General features: G+C 29.8%; 1 protein-coding gene and 1 long non-coding RNA gene across 2 annotated transcripts in view; one reads left to right on the top strand and one right to left on the bottom strand.

The window, feature by feature from the left end:
- Positions 1 to 17,668, bottom strand: part of LOC149951382 (uncharacterized) — a 435,419-nt gene that overhangs the window by 135,398 nt on the left and 282,353 nt on the right. The window lies entirely within an intron of this gene.
- On the top strand, positions 14,942 to 15,930 carry LOC149951393 (uncharacterized). The gene is made up of 2 exons (XR_016480061.1): positions 14,942 to 14,979; positions 15,664 to 15,930. It is a non-coding gene; the product is annotated as an uncharacterized LOC149951393 (long non-coding RNA).

The raw sequence follows: 17,668 nt of genomic DNA, 5'->3' as shown, positions 1-17,668 counted from the left end.
CTCACCCAAATCGCATATGAGCTTACGGTTGGACTCGGGCTCACCTTGGTCTCACCAATTATTGGCCGGGTCTCGGGCTCGAGCTCGGTAGATTTAAAACCGACAAACCGTCTCGGGCTCGGACTCATTGTAGTTATATACGGGCAGTCTCGGGCTCACGCTCACTATATTTACAAATCGACGCGTGGTCTCGGGCTCGGGCTCGGGCTCGGGCTCGCAACAATTACAATTCGACATGTGATCTCGGGCTCAGGCTCGGGCTCGCAACAATTACAATTTGACATGTGATCTCGGGCTTAGGCTCACTATAGTTACTTACAAATAATAATAATAATAATAATCAGCTAGGTTAATACCCAAGGCACCACCTTAGGCCTAAGTCATCAAGCGACTTTTGAAGCCGTTAATTCAGGTGGCCGGGTTACAATGCGTAGGAGGGTGGTGGCAAGCCCTGCATGCCACGCGAGCCAACAGCTCCCTACACTAACTATTACCGTTAACCTCAACAAATTTTTAGGGAAGGGGAAACCGAAGAGCTCGAAGGAAAACCCCTTAAACCAGTGGGGAAAGAACTTGCAAACTCAACGCGGAAGGAGCTGTTCCGAGCTCGGTCTCACTATATTTTAAAACTAGCTCGAGCTCGATGTTTCGTCGCAAAATTTAATTAAAAAATAGCCCAATTAGTGTTTTCGAGTTTTGGTCCCATTCGACCGAAATCCCATTCGTTCGAAAACGATTTAACATTGAGTCCCAATCGATCGAAAATACCCCAATTGTGCGGTTTACAGCCCAATTTTGCACGTTTATATTATTTTTTATAGTACATCAAATTTCGTTTTTATGAGACGTTTTTTAAATAGGTTTACTTCTTATATAAATAAGTGTTGATAGTCTTATTGGAGCCAAAATGGAGAAAATAGCTCATAAAGGAGGGTTTTTGTACATTAAGAATGATTATTCTTAGCCTTACTCGACGCAATTGCTACAAACTTAACCATTCACATTAAAAAATGAAATTGTTCGAATTATTGTATTCTTGATATAAATAAAAAGTTCAAAGCATAAATATATTTATAAAAGCGCGCCACCCTAGGGAAGTGAGAGACTAACCTAACCTAACCTAACCTAACCTTACCGTACTGTAGCAATATTGTTTAGGTATAACGTTTTTTGCGTACCCTGCTATATCTCGGGGCAGAAGTAAAAAACAAAACAAAAGGTCCCAATGAACCGAATCCGCCTTTTGGGCTATATTTCGGAAACATTGAATTCGGTCGAATGGGAATATACCGTTTCCGAGCTCCATTCCGGCATCACTGGCAAACCTGGAAGACAGTCGGAGGCGGTCAGGTAGCCCTGAGCCCGGGAATACAGAGGGCGCTAGGCCGCGCTAGCTTCTAACCCTTTTTTTTTCCAAAATAAATTTCGAACGTGGGCTTAGGGCTTAACAATATCGCGAATTGGATGGAGATCGAGCTCATCCTCAGATACGAAAACAGTATTCAAATCGGTCTCGGGCTCGGGCTCAATCGTAATCGTGAGTTGAGCTCGGGCTCACCTCAGATTCGAATACAGTATTCAAATCGGTCTCGGGCTCGGGCTCAATCGTAATCGTGAGTTGAGCTCGGGCTCACCTCAGATTCGAAAACAGTATTCAAATCAGTCTCGGGCTCACCTCAGATATGAAAACTACCAAAATCAGTATTATGTCGAGGTCAAGGTTGAACTCTTAGTACGTAAATTTTTAATACGAGCTCAAAGTAATGTGAATCATGAAATGGGTTCAACCTCAAGCTCGAAGTAATTTGTATTTTAACAGGGGCTCAAGCTCGGGCTCACTAGTTACAATATGTGATCCACAATACCTCAGCTCGGGCTCGGCTTTAACGTGAAAACATATCAGTCACATCTCAGGCTCACCATATTTATTTAAAATATCTGAGCTCGGTCTCAAATTGAGCTCGGGCTCACTAGTTACAATATTCGTTCAACAATACCTCAGCTCGGGCTCAGCTTTAACGTGAAAACATATCGGTCACATCTCAGGCTCACCATATTTATTTAAAATATCTGAGCTCGGTCTCAAATTGAGCTCGGGCTCACTAGTTACAATATTCGTTCAACAATACCTCAGCTCGGGCTCAGCTTTAACGTGAAAACATATCGGTCACATCTCAGGCTCACCATATTTATTTAAAATATCTGAGCTCGGTCTCAAATTGAGCTCGGGCTCACTAGTTACAATATTCGTTCCACAATACCTCAGCTCGGGCTCGGCTTTAACGTGAAAACATATCGGTCACATCTCAGGCTCACAATATTTATTTAAAATATCTGAGCTCGGTCTCAAATTGAGCTCGGGCTCACTAGTTACAATATGCGATCCACAATAAATCAGCTCGGGCTCGGAAAAAATTAAATGCAGAAAAATGTCTGGGAAATTTTCCAGAAAAGTTTCCGAATTACCGAAAACTTTCGGCAAATCGTAAAAAATAAAAAAACGAAACATTACTTACTTTTTAAGGGTTTTTATTCTTGACTAGTCTAGAGGTTTAGTTTTACTTTTGGATTCGAATAAATGAGGCGAATTTCAATTTGCGAACAATACTAGGCTAATCATGGAATGAAAACCTTTTTTTAGTTTTTACGACTTACAGCTCTAATTTAAATTTTAATATTTAAATAGCTTCATCTTTTTTCTTATATCAAATATTACTTACAAAGTATTGATATGTACGATTTGAATTATTTTAAGTAATGCACTAACTACTAAAACACAATTATCATTTTTTAGTTTTTACCTCTCCGAGGGGACTTTGTACCCTAGGAGGGGTTATACAACCACCGTGTCTGTCTGTCTGTGGGTCTGTCTGTCGCATTTTCGGGGCAAAGGGTAATTACTGCGTACGCAGTTTCTTAGAATCAGGGAAAAGGTTTTTCCAAAAGCGCTCTCTTTTTGTCATTGGGTGTAGTATAATTTTTTAATCGGCCGGGATTTGAACCCGAGCCCTATTGAACGACAGGTGAGCGTTCTACCACAGAACCACGGATACAGTTACGCTTCACTTATAATTAAAAACTCTTCCGAGGAGAGGTATATTTTGGCTTCCCAACTTGTTAACCTTAGGTTAGGGTCAGGGACAGCCTCTGACAGTTATTTTCTCAGCAAAATTGTAGTTTCTAAGGACAATCATTCATCTGTCCAGTTTTTACTTCTGGCCGAATATTTCACCTATTTTATTGCATATGAAATGGATTTTGTCCACCAAACTTAGCTATAACCATTTTTAGCAATTTATTGGGCATGTTGTAATACTTTTTATTTCATATCACATTAATTTTATTAGTATTATAAAATTAAGGTTATTTTAATTATATGAATATTATGTTAATTATATTTTATTATAAAATTAATGTTATGTTAATTATATTTTATTATAAAATTAATGTTATGTTAATTATATTTTATTATAAAATTAATATTATGTTAATTATATTTTATTATAAAATTAATATTATGTTAATTATATTTTATTATAAAATTAATATTATGTTAATTATATTTTATTATAAAATTAATATTATGTTAATTATATTTTATTATAAAATTAATATTATGTTAATTATATTTTATTATAAAATTAATATTATGTTAGTTATATTTTATTATAAAATTAATATTATGTTAATTATATTTTATTATAAAATTAATATTATGTTAATTATATTTTATTATAAAATTAATATTACGTTAGTTATATTTTATTATAAAATTAATATTATGTTAATTATATTTTATTATAAAATTAATATTATGTTAATTATATTTTATTATAAAATTAATATTATGTTAATTTTATTAATATTGCTAAAATTAATATTATGTTAATTTAATTAATATTACAAAACTAATACTATATTAATTACATTAAAATTATAAAATTTATATGGTTAATATAATAATAATATGATTAATATAATATTAATATGATTAAAATAATATTAATATGATTTATATAATATTAATATGATTAAAATAATATTAATATGATTAATATAATATTAATATGATTAAAATAATATTAATATGAAATGAAATAAAATTAATAAATTATTATTATATTAATTATATTAAAACTAATAAATTAATATTATAATAATTTGGTTAATATTATAAAATAAATAATATATTAATTATTTTAATATTATAAAATAAAAATATATTAATTATTTTAATATTACTAAATAAATAATATATTAATTATTTTAATATTACAAAATTAATATTATATTAATTAAAATTCATCGAATCTAATTCCATTGAAAGCTTACGCACTTATCAAAATGGCGTTTCTTATTTAAAATACCGTTGAAAACAAATGATAATAAATCAAGCCGATAATACGTTTTCTATTTTGCATTAGAATTCGTTAAGTACAATTCGTTAATTCTCTTCCCTACAGCACAATTCTCTTCCCTATTACACAAAAAGTAATAGTTCGCTGAAGCCAAACGGCTCTGCAAGTCAGAGAGAGAAATCTTTTGCTAAGGAGGAAAAGTGAAAACTTCAGCCCGTTTGCGCCTCGAACTTGCTCCGAAGAAAGTAAAAGAAACCGGTGCGCGATTTTTTCCCCAATACTGTTTTGGGCGCCATCTAGTACCTCTTTCTCGAAATGTTAATTTGTTTCACTAAATAATTCGTTTTCGGCCAGTTAAAACATCGTTAAAATTTAATATTTCTTAAAATATATAACATAAAATATTTAAAATAAAATATAAAATATTTCTTAAAGCGACCTCTATATTTTAAAAATAAAATCAAGTTCAAACTAAATGCCTTTTTAATATAATTATTAATACTATGATTTATTAATATTTATATTTAAATTTATTTACTATATTTGAAATATAGATAATACTTTTTAAAGTGACATCTATGTGTTAAAAAGTAAGCAAAATTCAAATTAAGCAAAAGTTTTCATAAGGTAATTAATAATATTTTGAATAATTATTATTTAAATATAGATTGATTTAATATATTTAAAATCAAGAAAATAATTTTTATAGTGACCTCTATATTTTAAAAATTAAATCAAATTCAAATTAAGCAAACTTATTCATACTGTAATTCTTCATATTATAAAATGAACTGACTAATATAGTTACTGAAATAAATAGTTTAATTTCTTTAGTGATAAAAGGGTGTAAACAACATAAATAATTTCACTTTTCTTAAACTTTATTATATCAAATAATTTTAAATGCGACATCTATATTTTGAAAATTAAATGGAGTTCAAATTATAAAGTATAGTTCTTTATAATTCAATAATTAATATTACGAATCAAATAGAATAACTAAAATATGAAGATTTATTTCTTTCAAGTTCAGCCGAAACTTTAAAAAGTCCAAGATTTAAAGGTTCACAGAATCGTTTGAAAAATTCTGGGCGAATTTTAGGCTGCTCCTCCCTTTCCTGCTTCCCAAAACACGCGATTATTTAGCGTCACCATCAAAATTCTAACTATTCTGTTGCCCTTTAAATAATCAATGATTCATGATGATAACTGATAAGTGTAATTAACTCGATTTTTAATGACGTAGTCAGAAATTTGGAAAGGGTTAATCAGACTATCTACAGTTCGAGAATGGGGTCAACTCCTCTATTACTACTTTAACTATTTTAAAATCTTTAAATATTTCTTTAATCTAGGACGTACACTTCAAAAAAAATGTCTAATTAGCATGGAGATCTAAGAAAACACATTCTGCCACTAGCGGCCTGATCGTGCTAGAGGTAGACACGTGCGTTGTCAAGACTACCAATGGAACAAAAAGGCGGCGTCTGCTTAGAAGATCTATGGCTCGGTCACGCCACTAACGGCGAAAGCTTTTTCTCGGATCCCTATTACATATCATCCATTAATTTCTAATCTATAATTTTCTTAATTGAATAGAAGAAATGGAACACGACAAATTAAACACGTTTATATTACATAATATATTTATACCGTGTATAATATTGTTTAAATCGCCAAAATTTCCACCCAAATATCAGACCCAAACACTTCCGTTATCTCCCACCGTTTCATCAAAGCGTTATATATAAAACATTGAGCATAATTAAGAGAATTTCAATGCAAAATTATAGTAACTCCAAAATGTTTATCTTAAGATTACTTGTTTTTGGAGTGGTAGGAGCTGATATTAATTGTTATAATATGCAAAATTAAAAACCTAGAGTGTGCAAATGAATTGTTAATTCTTAATTTATTTAATTAAACGATATTTTAAAGATTTAACACATTTTGTGGCATAATTATTTAGACGTAAAAACGGTAACCCATGGTTGCAATATTAAAGGCACGTTAAGTTATAAAACTTAAAATAATCAATTCTACCTTAATAACTTTGTTTAAATTGAATTTTTGTAATATTTAAAGAATCCCGGTTATTTAAACTACTTTTATACTAAATATTTACTAGTGCAGGGCCAAATTAAATTTATTTTCTACACAATGAATAATTTTCAACTAAGATTTTCCCCAGTTTATATTTACTACTTTTATTAAATATATGAATAATATATCCTATTAATTATTATTACACTATAGTTGTTCTTTTTAATTATAATTACACTTAAATAGTCCTCTTTGAATTATAAAAATAATAGTACTTTTTTAATTATAAATATAGCAGTACTTTTATTAATTATAAATATAGCAGTACTTTTATTAATTATAAATATAATAGTATTTTTATTAATTATAAATATAATAGTACTTTTATTAATTATAAATATAATAGTACTTTTATTAACTATAATATAATAGTACTTTTAATAATTATAAATATAATAGTACTTTTAATAATCATAAATATAATAGTACTTTTACTAACTTTATGCGCACTGTATTAGTATTGCAATTACTATAAGTATACTATATTCTATTAACTATAATAGTACTTCTATCAGCTACAAGTACAATAATTTTGATTAAATATTTATAATAAATTTTTACCGTCGTAACAATCTGAGTTACCATGTTTTGGCTATCGCAAATAAAATGTAGTCTGCCCTACAAAAGTGAACTATATCTTGTGGGAATCGCTTAGTTCAAGGTAAAGAACAGGGAAAAAATGAAAGTATACCCGGAGGTACTACAACCAAAACGCCAAAGGGCCCCTAATGAGAAAATCAAGGTGATTGCGAGGGGCCCCGGGAACACCACCATTGGTCAGGTAACAGAAAAGTCACGAAACGTGCTTCAATGTGGGGCCCCAATTATTACATTTCGCTCTATATAAGGGCCCCACCAAAAATTCCGATGCTCAAAACACAGACAGATATCAAGATGAAAACAATAGTAAGTAGTTCTTCTTATTTTACCGTTTGTATTAGTCCAACTAATATTTTTATTATTATTATTATTATTTATTAGTCCGCCTAACAACGTCAAAATTCAATATTAATAATACTGCTTAGGATTATTTATTTATTTATATTACTTATTTTTATCAATATTAGTATAATATATAAATAATTTATTTATTTATATTATTTATAATCAATATTAGTATATATTAATATAATAAATGCTTACCAAAATAAATAAATTGGTTAAATTTTAAATAGAAGAATTATACTTTACCCGTTTTCTTATTGGTGGAAAGATCTTAAGCCTCTAGTACTTAGTGGCGCCATCTAATCGGTGGCTGCTCATTAATAGGCGTTATAATTTATAAGTTATATTATATTTAATTCAATTTTTATTTCGTAGTTTATTTAACTTTTTTATATTTATTTATACTTTATAATTTTTTAATTGAATGAGAAAGATTATTAATCCGATTATGCGTAAGATGGCGCTACACTAAGTTAGAGGGCTTTCCCGCTTTTATTTAATTATAAATAATGCTCGGTGTCACGTGTTAATTGAAACGTGTCACCGAACGCGAAGTGTTGTGTAACGCCATCTTTAGCCTAGTCGGAATAAAAATCTTCCACATTGTTCAATTCTTTTTATTTAAAATCATAATCATAATAATAGGTTTTATATTTATAATAATAATAATAATTATCTCAACTGGTATAAAATTCAAGATAATCGACCATCAAGCTATTAAATGTTAGGACAATGCGTTTTTAGACTGTTAGTTTCGCCAAATCTATTGTCTATATATAATTAATCTATCAAATAGTATCTATTGTTAGATATTTTAACCAATTTAATTTTAAAACCACCAATCTTAGAAAATCAACTAATTTTTGGCTTTTCAACTTTTTCTGAAAAGTATTAAACATGCAATATAGAATTGTAGTGTCTAATAATAGACAGGTTAGGCGACCCCTTGAAAACCTGTATTGGGAACATGTAGGAGTGTATGATTATTTTTATTACATTTAAATAATTGTTTCGAAATTATTTTTCGGCGCACCTGGTTTTGAAATGACGATTTGGGAGAAGCATACTTGGCAAAGCACCCTTTGCTCCAAGAGTGAAATTTTGCTTCAGATCTTTTTGACGTCAGTAACTAGGGGATTTTGAGAAATTGAGACATCAGTAGCTATAATGTTTTGAGAAATTTTTACGTCATAATATGACATCATTAACTATGGTTTTTGTCATAATATGACATCATTAACTATGGTTTTTGTCATAATATGACATCATTAACTATGGTTTTTTTCATAAAATTACATCATTAACTATGGTTTTTGTCATAATATGACATCATTTTTATGACTTTCTTTAAGAACTATGACGTCATTGATCATGGGATTTTTGGAAAACTGTGACGTCATTAATCATTGGGTTTTTGTGTCATTGTGATTTCATTAGCTATAGCGTTTTTGGGAAATTATGACGTCATTAACTATAGCTTTTTTTTGGGAAATTGTGACGCGATAAATTATACCTTTGTTTTTGGGAATTGTTTTAAGTCAATAACTATAGCTTTCTTTGGGAAATTTTGACGTCATTAACTATACCTTTCTTTGGGAAATTTTGACGTCATTAACTATATCACTTTTTTGGGAAATTGTGATGTCATTAATTATACCCTTTTTTTGGGGGAATTTTTTTACGTCATTAACTATACCTTTTTTTTAGGAAATTGTGACGTCATTAACTATACCTTTCTTTGGGAAATTGTAACGTCATTATTTATACCTTTTTTTGGGAAATTATGATTTCATTAACTAAGGCTTTTTTGGGAAATTATGACGTCATTAACTATAGCTTTTTTGGGAATTTATGACGTCATTAACTATACCTTTCTTTGGGTAATTGTAACGTCATTAATTATACCTTTTTTTGGGAAATTATGATTTCATTAACTATAGCTTTTTTTGGGAAATTATGACGTCATTAACTGTAGCTTTTTTTGGGAAATTATGACGCCATAAACAGTAGTTTTTTTTGGGAAATTGTGACGTCATTAACTATACCTTTCTTTGGGTAATTGTAACGTCATTAATTATACCTTTTTTTGGGAAATTATGATTTCATTAACTATAGCTTTTTTTGGGAAATTATGACGTCATTAACTGTAGCTTTTTTTGGGAAATTATGACGCCATAAACAGTAGTTTTTTTTGGGAAATTGTGACGTCATTAACTGTAGTTTTTTTGGGAAATTGTGACGTCATTAACTGTAGTTTATTACGACATCATTAGGCATGGGTTGCTGAGTGTGAGACAAAATGGGTCAGATGGACGATGGAAAAACGTTATGACATTATTTTATCCGCTTTACTGTAGTGTTATCTTCAAATGAGTCACTACTCTCGAGTAACTGTTCCTATTTGTTTAGGTGGCCTTAGTTTTTCTGGGAATGGTGATCGGCGCAATGTCCGGTGCGGTTGGACTGTCCGGCATTTCGCCAGTGTACCCCGTATTCCACGCGCCTGCTCCTGTCGTACCAGCATTGGCAGCGATACCCGCCCTGAGGACAGTTCACGGACACAAACAACTGCACCCGGCCCGTTTCGGATTCCACCCAGTGTCCACCAGCTACCGCTCGGACCAAGTCTATCTCTTCAAGTAGACACTGACCGACCCACCGAATCACGCTGACCTGCCACGCAATTCATCAGAAGATTGTCATTCCAAAAAAATCTCATGTTGAAAAATAAATAATAAAACGCACTTGGGCTTTGAAATTCAGCGTTGGTCTTATTTTATTTAAGTAGAAATATTCGGCTCTAAGGAAGGTTAATAATAATAACCAGCTAGGCTAATACGGCTAAGTCATCAAGCGACTTTTAAAGCCTTTAATTCAGGTGGCCGGGTTTGGTGTAAGGAATGCTCTGTAAGGATCAAGTTAGGTGTATAGGAAAATTTGGTGTCAAGAAAAAAATATCACTTTTTTAAATCTCATCAATAAAATTAATTATTTTTTTAAAAACCTCACATGGCTTGAAACGATTCTCAAATATTTTAAAATACTGTTTAGAACAAATGTATCATTAATATTTTTCCCTAATTTGATGATACGGACTGAGATATGTGGAAAAAAGCATAATTTGACATTAATATCTGGGTACACGTTTCTGTTCGCTTTAGCCACGGCGATATCGTAGTCGAGCTTGAATCTCTGCAACATTTGGAGAGTGTGTGTCTTCATTTACTTTCATATTAATGGTATGCAGTCTCTTATAGACGCATTCACATATTGCCTACAGGGAAATAGGCAAAAAGGGGCGAAATTCACCCGAGGTACCTTCTTATTTTATAATGTTTGAGGTAGATGGCGACACTATAAAGTTTATGAATTTTTTTTTAAAGTTATTAATTAATTACTGAATTATAGTACTTTAAATTCTTATTAAAAATACATAATTTTTGTAATTTAAATTAACAATTAATTTTAACAGTAGTTAACACTCTCCGCCATAGATGGCACTACAATACAATTTGAAACTATCCAATCAGGGAAGAGAATTTGGTATTTTAAATCTCGAGAAAACCGTTCTCCACTAAAAATTGTAAACTTTCAACCAATCGTTGAAAATCAAAATTATGACGTCATGTTGCTATCAGAGCGCCATCTACTAACAAATAACGCCATCATCACGTTACCTCGGATAAATTTTACCCCTTTAAAGTCGTCTTTGCCCGTTATAAATTGTAAATCGATCTATTGCACCAGCCTTTCTGAGATATTCAAAGGTTATGCAAAAATGTTAAGTAGTTGTAGGGGGTGAGTTGAGAAGTATGCCTGTTTTTTCCCATTTTCCTAAGATGAGTTAAAAGAGTGCCAGAGAGCTTCAAAGTGTGGCCTACTAGCCCCTGGATGTAGGCTGCAACAAGCACCAACCCCAGCAGCAGGAAAATGCGATTTCAGGGGTACGATGAATTTGCTAATGCGTGGTAATTGAGATAAATAACAAAAAAACAAATTAGTAAATAAGAAATGTTCAATGAGTTTAATTAAACACAGAAGAACGAAGTAGGAAAATATGTATTTTGTACAAGTTACAATAAATGTCCGAAGTTTCTTAATTCAACTCTTACGCAATAACTATCTCAGTATCGCTCTTAATTGACTACTATTAGGATCAAATAATATCGTCTTTTAATAAACTCGTATCTTGGCCCCAAAATAAGCAATTAAAATGTAACAGTTTTAGGTGTTTAGAACTGGGGAAACTAATAAATAATATACCAACAGTATCTTTAATGAAAGCACTATAGCTATAGAAAACGATGCTAAATTTTGACTTAATACTCGAAATTTAATTAATTTTTATAAAATATATAAGGGTCTATATTAGAAATGTGATTTGAACAGATTTGAAATTATTACCTATTTAGCGAAATAAAACCAACCCCATACATTTATCTTACGCTATTTCCATGAAAAATATATTTAAAAATTGGCAAATTTATAGTTTTGAGTTGGTTGTTCTTTACCTACAAAAAATATTTCCCAGTTTCTACAAAATTTAAATAGTAACTGCTTTCGGAAAACTTCACTAGATGGCGGCTACAACAAATACTGCAGTGGCGTATTTACTAAGGGAAGTTGAAAAATTTCAATAAGAATAAGTGAGTTTCAATAAAAGCACCGCCCACTATCGGCTTTAAAAAATACTATTACGAAAATAACAAGGATAAACTAGACTGACGTCATAGGTCACCGAGGTCACATGAGCTAAGAACATAATGGAAATTTTCATAATATATTTTAAATAATAAAGAAATAACCATTCTAAAATTGAGCCGAAAACACTGGAAATTGCCTGAAATTAAAACTTAATTTATTTCGTTGCGAATTCAATGAACAGTAAGTCATTAAAAAAGGTCGTTGTTTAAAAACCAATATGATTTTCTATAAAGTAACTTTTACTTTTTGTTTGATTGTTGCTTCTTACGACACTGTCTCTTACTTTTACAACGTCATAAAGAACGCTTACTACACCGCACGTTTTAAGGCGGTTTCGAAATCTCAAATCGAACATTTTCATAGTTAACTGTTAACTGCGAGACCAAAATTTTTCAATTTGATCTTTTGAAACTGGTTTATTAATTTTATTTTATTAAAATATCTATTTAGAAAATTAAACAAATGCAGAATTTCGCGGAGAAGTTACCGAGGTGTCTCTCGATTAAAAAATTACTAAATATCATTTTCAAACTAGGTGAGTTTAAATTTCAAAGCTTCGTTTGAGGCTTAACTTGAAAACAAACGCAATTTGGAACAGGTAATTCGTGACTGCTTTGATTGGGAGTAACAGCGCTCTCTTAGCAACAACAAAGAAATCTTAAAACGGAAGTGGGATTGAAAAAGACGCGAGAGTTTCGGAAGTGGGTCAGTGTCAAGGGGGCCTCGCGGGAGCCACACCCAAAACTTCCACACGCGTCATTCCCGCGGAATTGATCGAGAACGGTAATTCATCCACTTTTACGCCAAACCAATTATTATCGAAATTTTCAAGGACCTCTTCATTTTCCGCTTCAAATACCCCGATTCGAAACAGACCAACCTCCTGTACAGAGTGCTGCTTTGCCCTATAAGGGGAAATACACTAGGCCGCTATTATACCAAGCCGGTCCAATGGATATTGAAACACCCATTATTATTACTGATTATAATGGAAATACTGGGTTAATTTTATTGAAAATAATAAAATATTTTATGAGTTTTGAGCTTTGGTCATATACTAATAGAACAATACAATATATTAATTGATTTCAAACAGTATCAATAACTTTTGAAAATTGTTTTATTTACTTTCTATAACTATTTTCAAACATTATATTAATATAGTTAAAAAATAAATATTATTTATCCCTATTTTTTAAATTTACATTTATTTTATATTATTTTTTATTTATATTATTTTTATATAATTTTTTATTTAGATTCTTTTTTTATTATTTTTTATATAATTTTTTATTTAGATTCTTTTTTTATTATTTTTTATATAATTTTTTATTTATATTCTTTTTTATAATTTTTTATTTATATTATTTTTATTATTTTTTATTTATATTCTTTTTTATTATTTTTTATATAACTTTTTATTTATATTATTTTTTATATTGTTTTTATATATATTATAATATTTTCATTTTATTTTTAATCATTTATATTTATTTTATTTTTAATCATTTATATTTATTTTATTTTTAATCATTTATATTTATTTTATTTTTAATCATTTATATTTATTTTATTTTTAATCATTTATATTTATTTTATTTTTAATCATTTATATTTATTTTATTTTTAATCATTTATATTTATTTTATTTTTAATCATTTATATTTATTTTATTTTTAATCATTTATATTTATTTTATTTTTAATCATTTATATTTATTTTATTTTTAATCATTTATATTTATTTTATTTTTAATCATTTATATTTATTTTATTTTTAATCATTTATATTTATTTTATTTTTAATCATTTATATTTATTTTATTTTTAATCATTTATATTTATTTTATTTTTAATCATTTATATTTATTTTATTTTTAATCATTTATATTTATTTTATTTTTAATCATTTATATTTATTTTATTTTTAATCATTTATATTTATTTTATTTTTAATCATTTATATTTATTTTATTTTTAATCATTTATATTTATTTTATTTTTAATCATTTATATTTATTTTATTTTTAATCATTTATATTTATTTTATTTTTAATCATTTATATTTATTTTATTTTTAATCATTTATATTTATTTTATTTTTAATCATTTATATTTATTTTATTTTTAATCATTTATATTTATTTTATTTTTAATCATTTATATTTATTTTATTTTTAATCATTTATATTTATTTTATTTTTAATCATTTATATTTATTTTATTTTTAATCATTTATATTTATTTTATTTTTAATCATTTATATTTATTTCATATTTTTTCTTTACAATTTTGACGTGATATAAAGAATTCAACTTGGCCTTAAAAATATTTTAAGCCGATGTTAAAGAAAAGAAAGAATAAAAAATATCTGTCACATTTTCCCATTTATTAAGACGTCTTTCTTCGGTTAATAATGGAGTTTTTTCGACTCTGTACACCAACTTTAAAATGCTTTGTTTAAAATATTTAATAGGCTTTCTTTATACCGATATTTTCATTGTTAGAACCAAACAAATCTCACATTTAGAATATAACTTTTGTTCAAAATTTACGATAAATACTTCGTATTTCAAATTATAAGTGTAATATTTCTTATATAGCGAGAGTTGTCAAGGTCTCTGCTTCGGTTTTGGCAGCCGCGGGGTGGGGTTCAAAATTTTAGAGAATATTTTTGGGAATTCCTCAAAGATGAAGATTACGAAGACTTGAAAACTTTGTTCGACTCTCAAGGTGATTCGATACGTCATTAGAGTCAATTAATATTTTAGCAATTGGCGGAAAACTATATAAAGAACGGATATTACAGTCGAGAAATTAAAGAGCTTGAACTGAGCTAACTGAGAAAATCGAGCAACATGAAAACCATCGTGAGTATTCATTTCTGGTTTTTTTACCGTAACATTTACGCCACTGAAGGATTTATTGTGGCACCATTTACAATTTCTACATATAATTTAGTTTATTTTAAAATTAAATACTTAGTAAACAATTAGTTTTTATAATTAAATACTTAGTAACACATAATTAATTTTCAAAATAAAATACTTAGTAACAGAATTAATTTTTAAAATTGAATACTTAGTAACTTAAAATTAATTGGTGATAAGTACTTAAAATTAATTGGTGATAAGTTCTCAAAATTAATTGGTGATAAGTACTCAAAATTAATTGGTGATAAGTACTCAAAATTAATTGGTGATAAGTACTCAAAATTAATTGGTACATAGTACTTATAGCTATTTTAAATTGATTTCTACAAAGTACTACGTACTTCAAAATTTCAACACAGAACTTAGTACATCAAAATTAATTTCGACAGAACTTATTAAATGAAAATTAATTTCGACAGAACTTATTAAATCAAAATTAATTTCTTTAAAGTACTTAGTAAGTTAAGAATTAATTTCTATATAGTTCTTAGTAACTCAAAATTAGTTTCTACATAGTACTTAGTAATTCCTCTGAAACCACGTTTTCAATTAACCGATCTCAACATCACTTTGATAAAAATATATGATTGATGGAATAAATTTGTTTGTTTCCATTCGCAGGTAGCCATTTTCTTTGTTTTGGCCATGGCCAGCGTAGCCATCGCCGGAGTGGCTTACATCCCGAGCTACATTCCAGTTGGTCTCCGAACCGGATACGCCACTTCCCAACTGCACCCACCAACCTTTGGCTTCTACCCAGTCTCCAGCAGCTATCGTAACGACTATCACTACTGATTTAATTTCTCCCGTTTTCATTTCAACGGAGAAGCGGAATAATCAAATGATTCAAGCAATGCAATATTTTAAATATAAGAGCCGATAAAGCCACAAAATATCTTGTTAAACTAAGTCATATTTTTCAACTTTTAGCAATAAATGTTATTCTTTCATCCGAAAATGGTTCACAATTTCTTTTAACTTGTAACTGTGATTTTATAATCAATGTTTTGCAAATTTTTAAATAGATTACAGTGAATCTGACATAAGTTTTGAACGAGTATTTTCTGGTTCTACCAGGAAAAGTAGTTAAATATTTCATGAAAAACATATGTCAGTGGAAGTGTTAGAAAGGTTTTTCTAGTAGGTTAACTGGTCCCTGAAATGCGTTCATTTATTAACAAGAAGACGAAATGTTATAGCATTATCATTGCAATTACAAAGACGAAATTGTAAGGCTTAAAGTGTTGGTTGCACGAAATTTTAGCAATGGCTAATTAATGGTTCATTAGAAAGAGCAAACATTTTATAGCAAGTACAGAATATTTCATCAAAATCGGTTAAGTGGTCTTTGAATTATTATAAAAAGAAGTCGAAATGGTGGAAATCGAGTTTTTCGGCAAATTTCCAGACTTCTAAAATTCTTCTCGGCACCCATGACGTCAGAAAATGCAAAGCGTATCATTGGCTAATTGTCTGTATTACATTTCTTTACATCTGGGATTAAAAGCAGGTTGATTTAACACCCAGGAAAAAGTCCTACGCAGTAGTAATTGAAATAGGCATACACAAGCCTACGTAGTAGAAAAACGATATGAAACCTAAGGCTCCTTGTAAATTCTTCTTAAAACGTCGGGTCGCTGGCGCCACGTAGTGCGCGCGTAAAAAAATATTTTTTATTTCGATAATAAGCCTAATATTATGATTAAAAACCTCTGGTTTGAAAACTTCTACAAGTAAACAGAATCCCTCCACTTCAGTTCCTTCTATTTTAGGAATAAAGCAAGTTACGGCTTTGATTTGCGCCAAATTGCTCGTGCTATCTATTTTTCGTGCAACTAACACTTTAAACGTATCTTAGCTGTAGTTTCATCCAAACAGTATTTGCGTCGTGGTGTACTCTACCTCATTGAAAAATGAAATAAATTGAAAATTTACAACAGCTCTGCTATACTCAAACAACAGGAAAAGCTAGAAATTAATTCGCTTTTATCTAAACCAGCTGTTCCAAATCAACTATTTACCGAGTTGGGTTTGCTCGTAGCATAGAGAAAGAAGGAAGAGGAGAGATATTTAGAAAGGGGGCGACGTAAACTCGACGGTAGAGAGAAGCTCGTACACTAACGCGCATCGCCTTTGCGCATGAGACTGCGTGACGTCGTAATATGTGGGAATTTGAAACTTTCCCACAGTGAAAGACAAGGGCGTATTTAAGGGGGGGTTTTGGGGGTTCAACCCCCCCCCCCCGAAATGCTGATGACTGGGGGGAGGGGTGCCTAATAAAAATCAGTGAAACTTCCGTCAGCACCCCCCCCTTGAAATTTTCCCTCAAAACCCCCTGAAATAAAATCCTGGATACGCCCTTGGTGAAAGAGACAACTGTGGTTCTGCCACGTGCCTATAGGTAGTGAGTTTTAAATTAAAAGGGTTTACTACAAAAAGTGCTGCTATAAAAATAGCAACACTAGTCAAGAAATTGAATTTTTAAGTTAAATCTAATTCGTCATCAGTCCTACGTCATCCAACACGTACAAGAATCTCGAAATATATCGTATTTTACGAGGTCAAAATTGATGGCAAGTAACAATTTTATATTTATCATATCTTTCTAAATACTAAATTGGGGTTA

The sequence above is a fragment of the Leiobunum rupestre genome, chromosome 3, assembly GCF_980474605.1.
Source record: "Leiobunum rupestre chromosome 3, qqLeiRupe1.1.hap1, whole genome shotgun sequence".
In the NCBI taxonomy this organism is placed as follows: Eukaryota; Metazoa; Arthropoda; class Arachnida; order Opiliones; family Sclerosomatidae; genus Leiobunum; species Leiobunum rupestre.
This window is presented reverse-complemented; position numbering and strand designations above follow the sequence as displayed.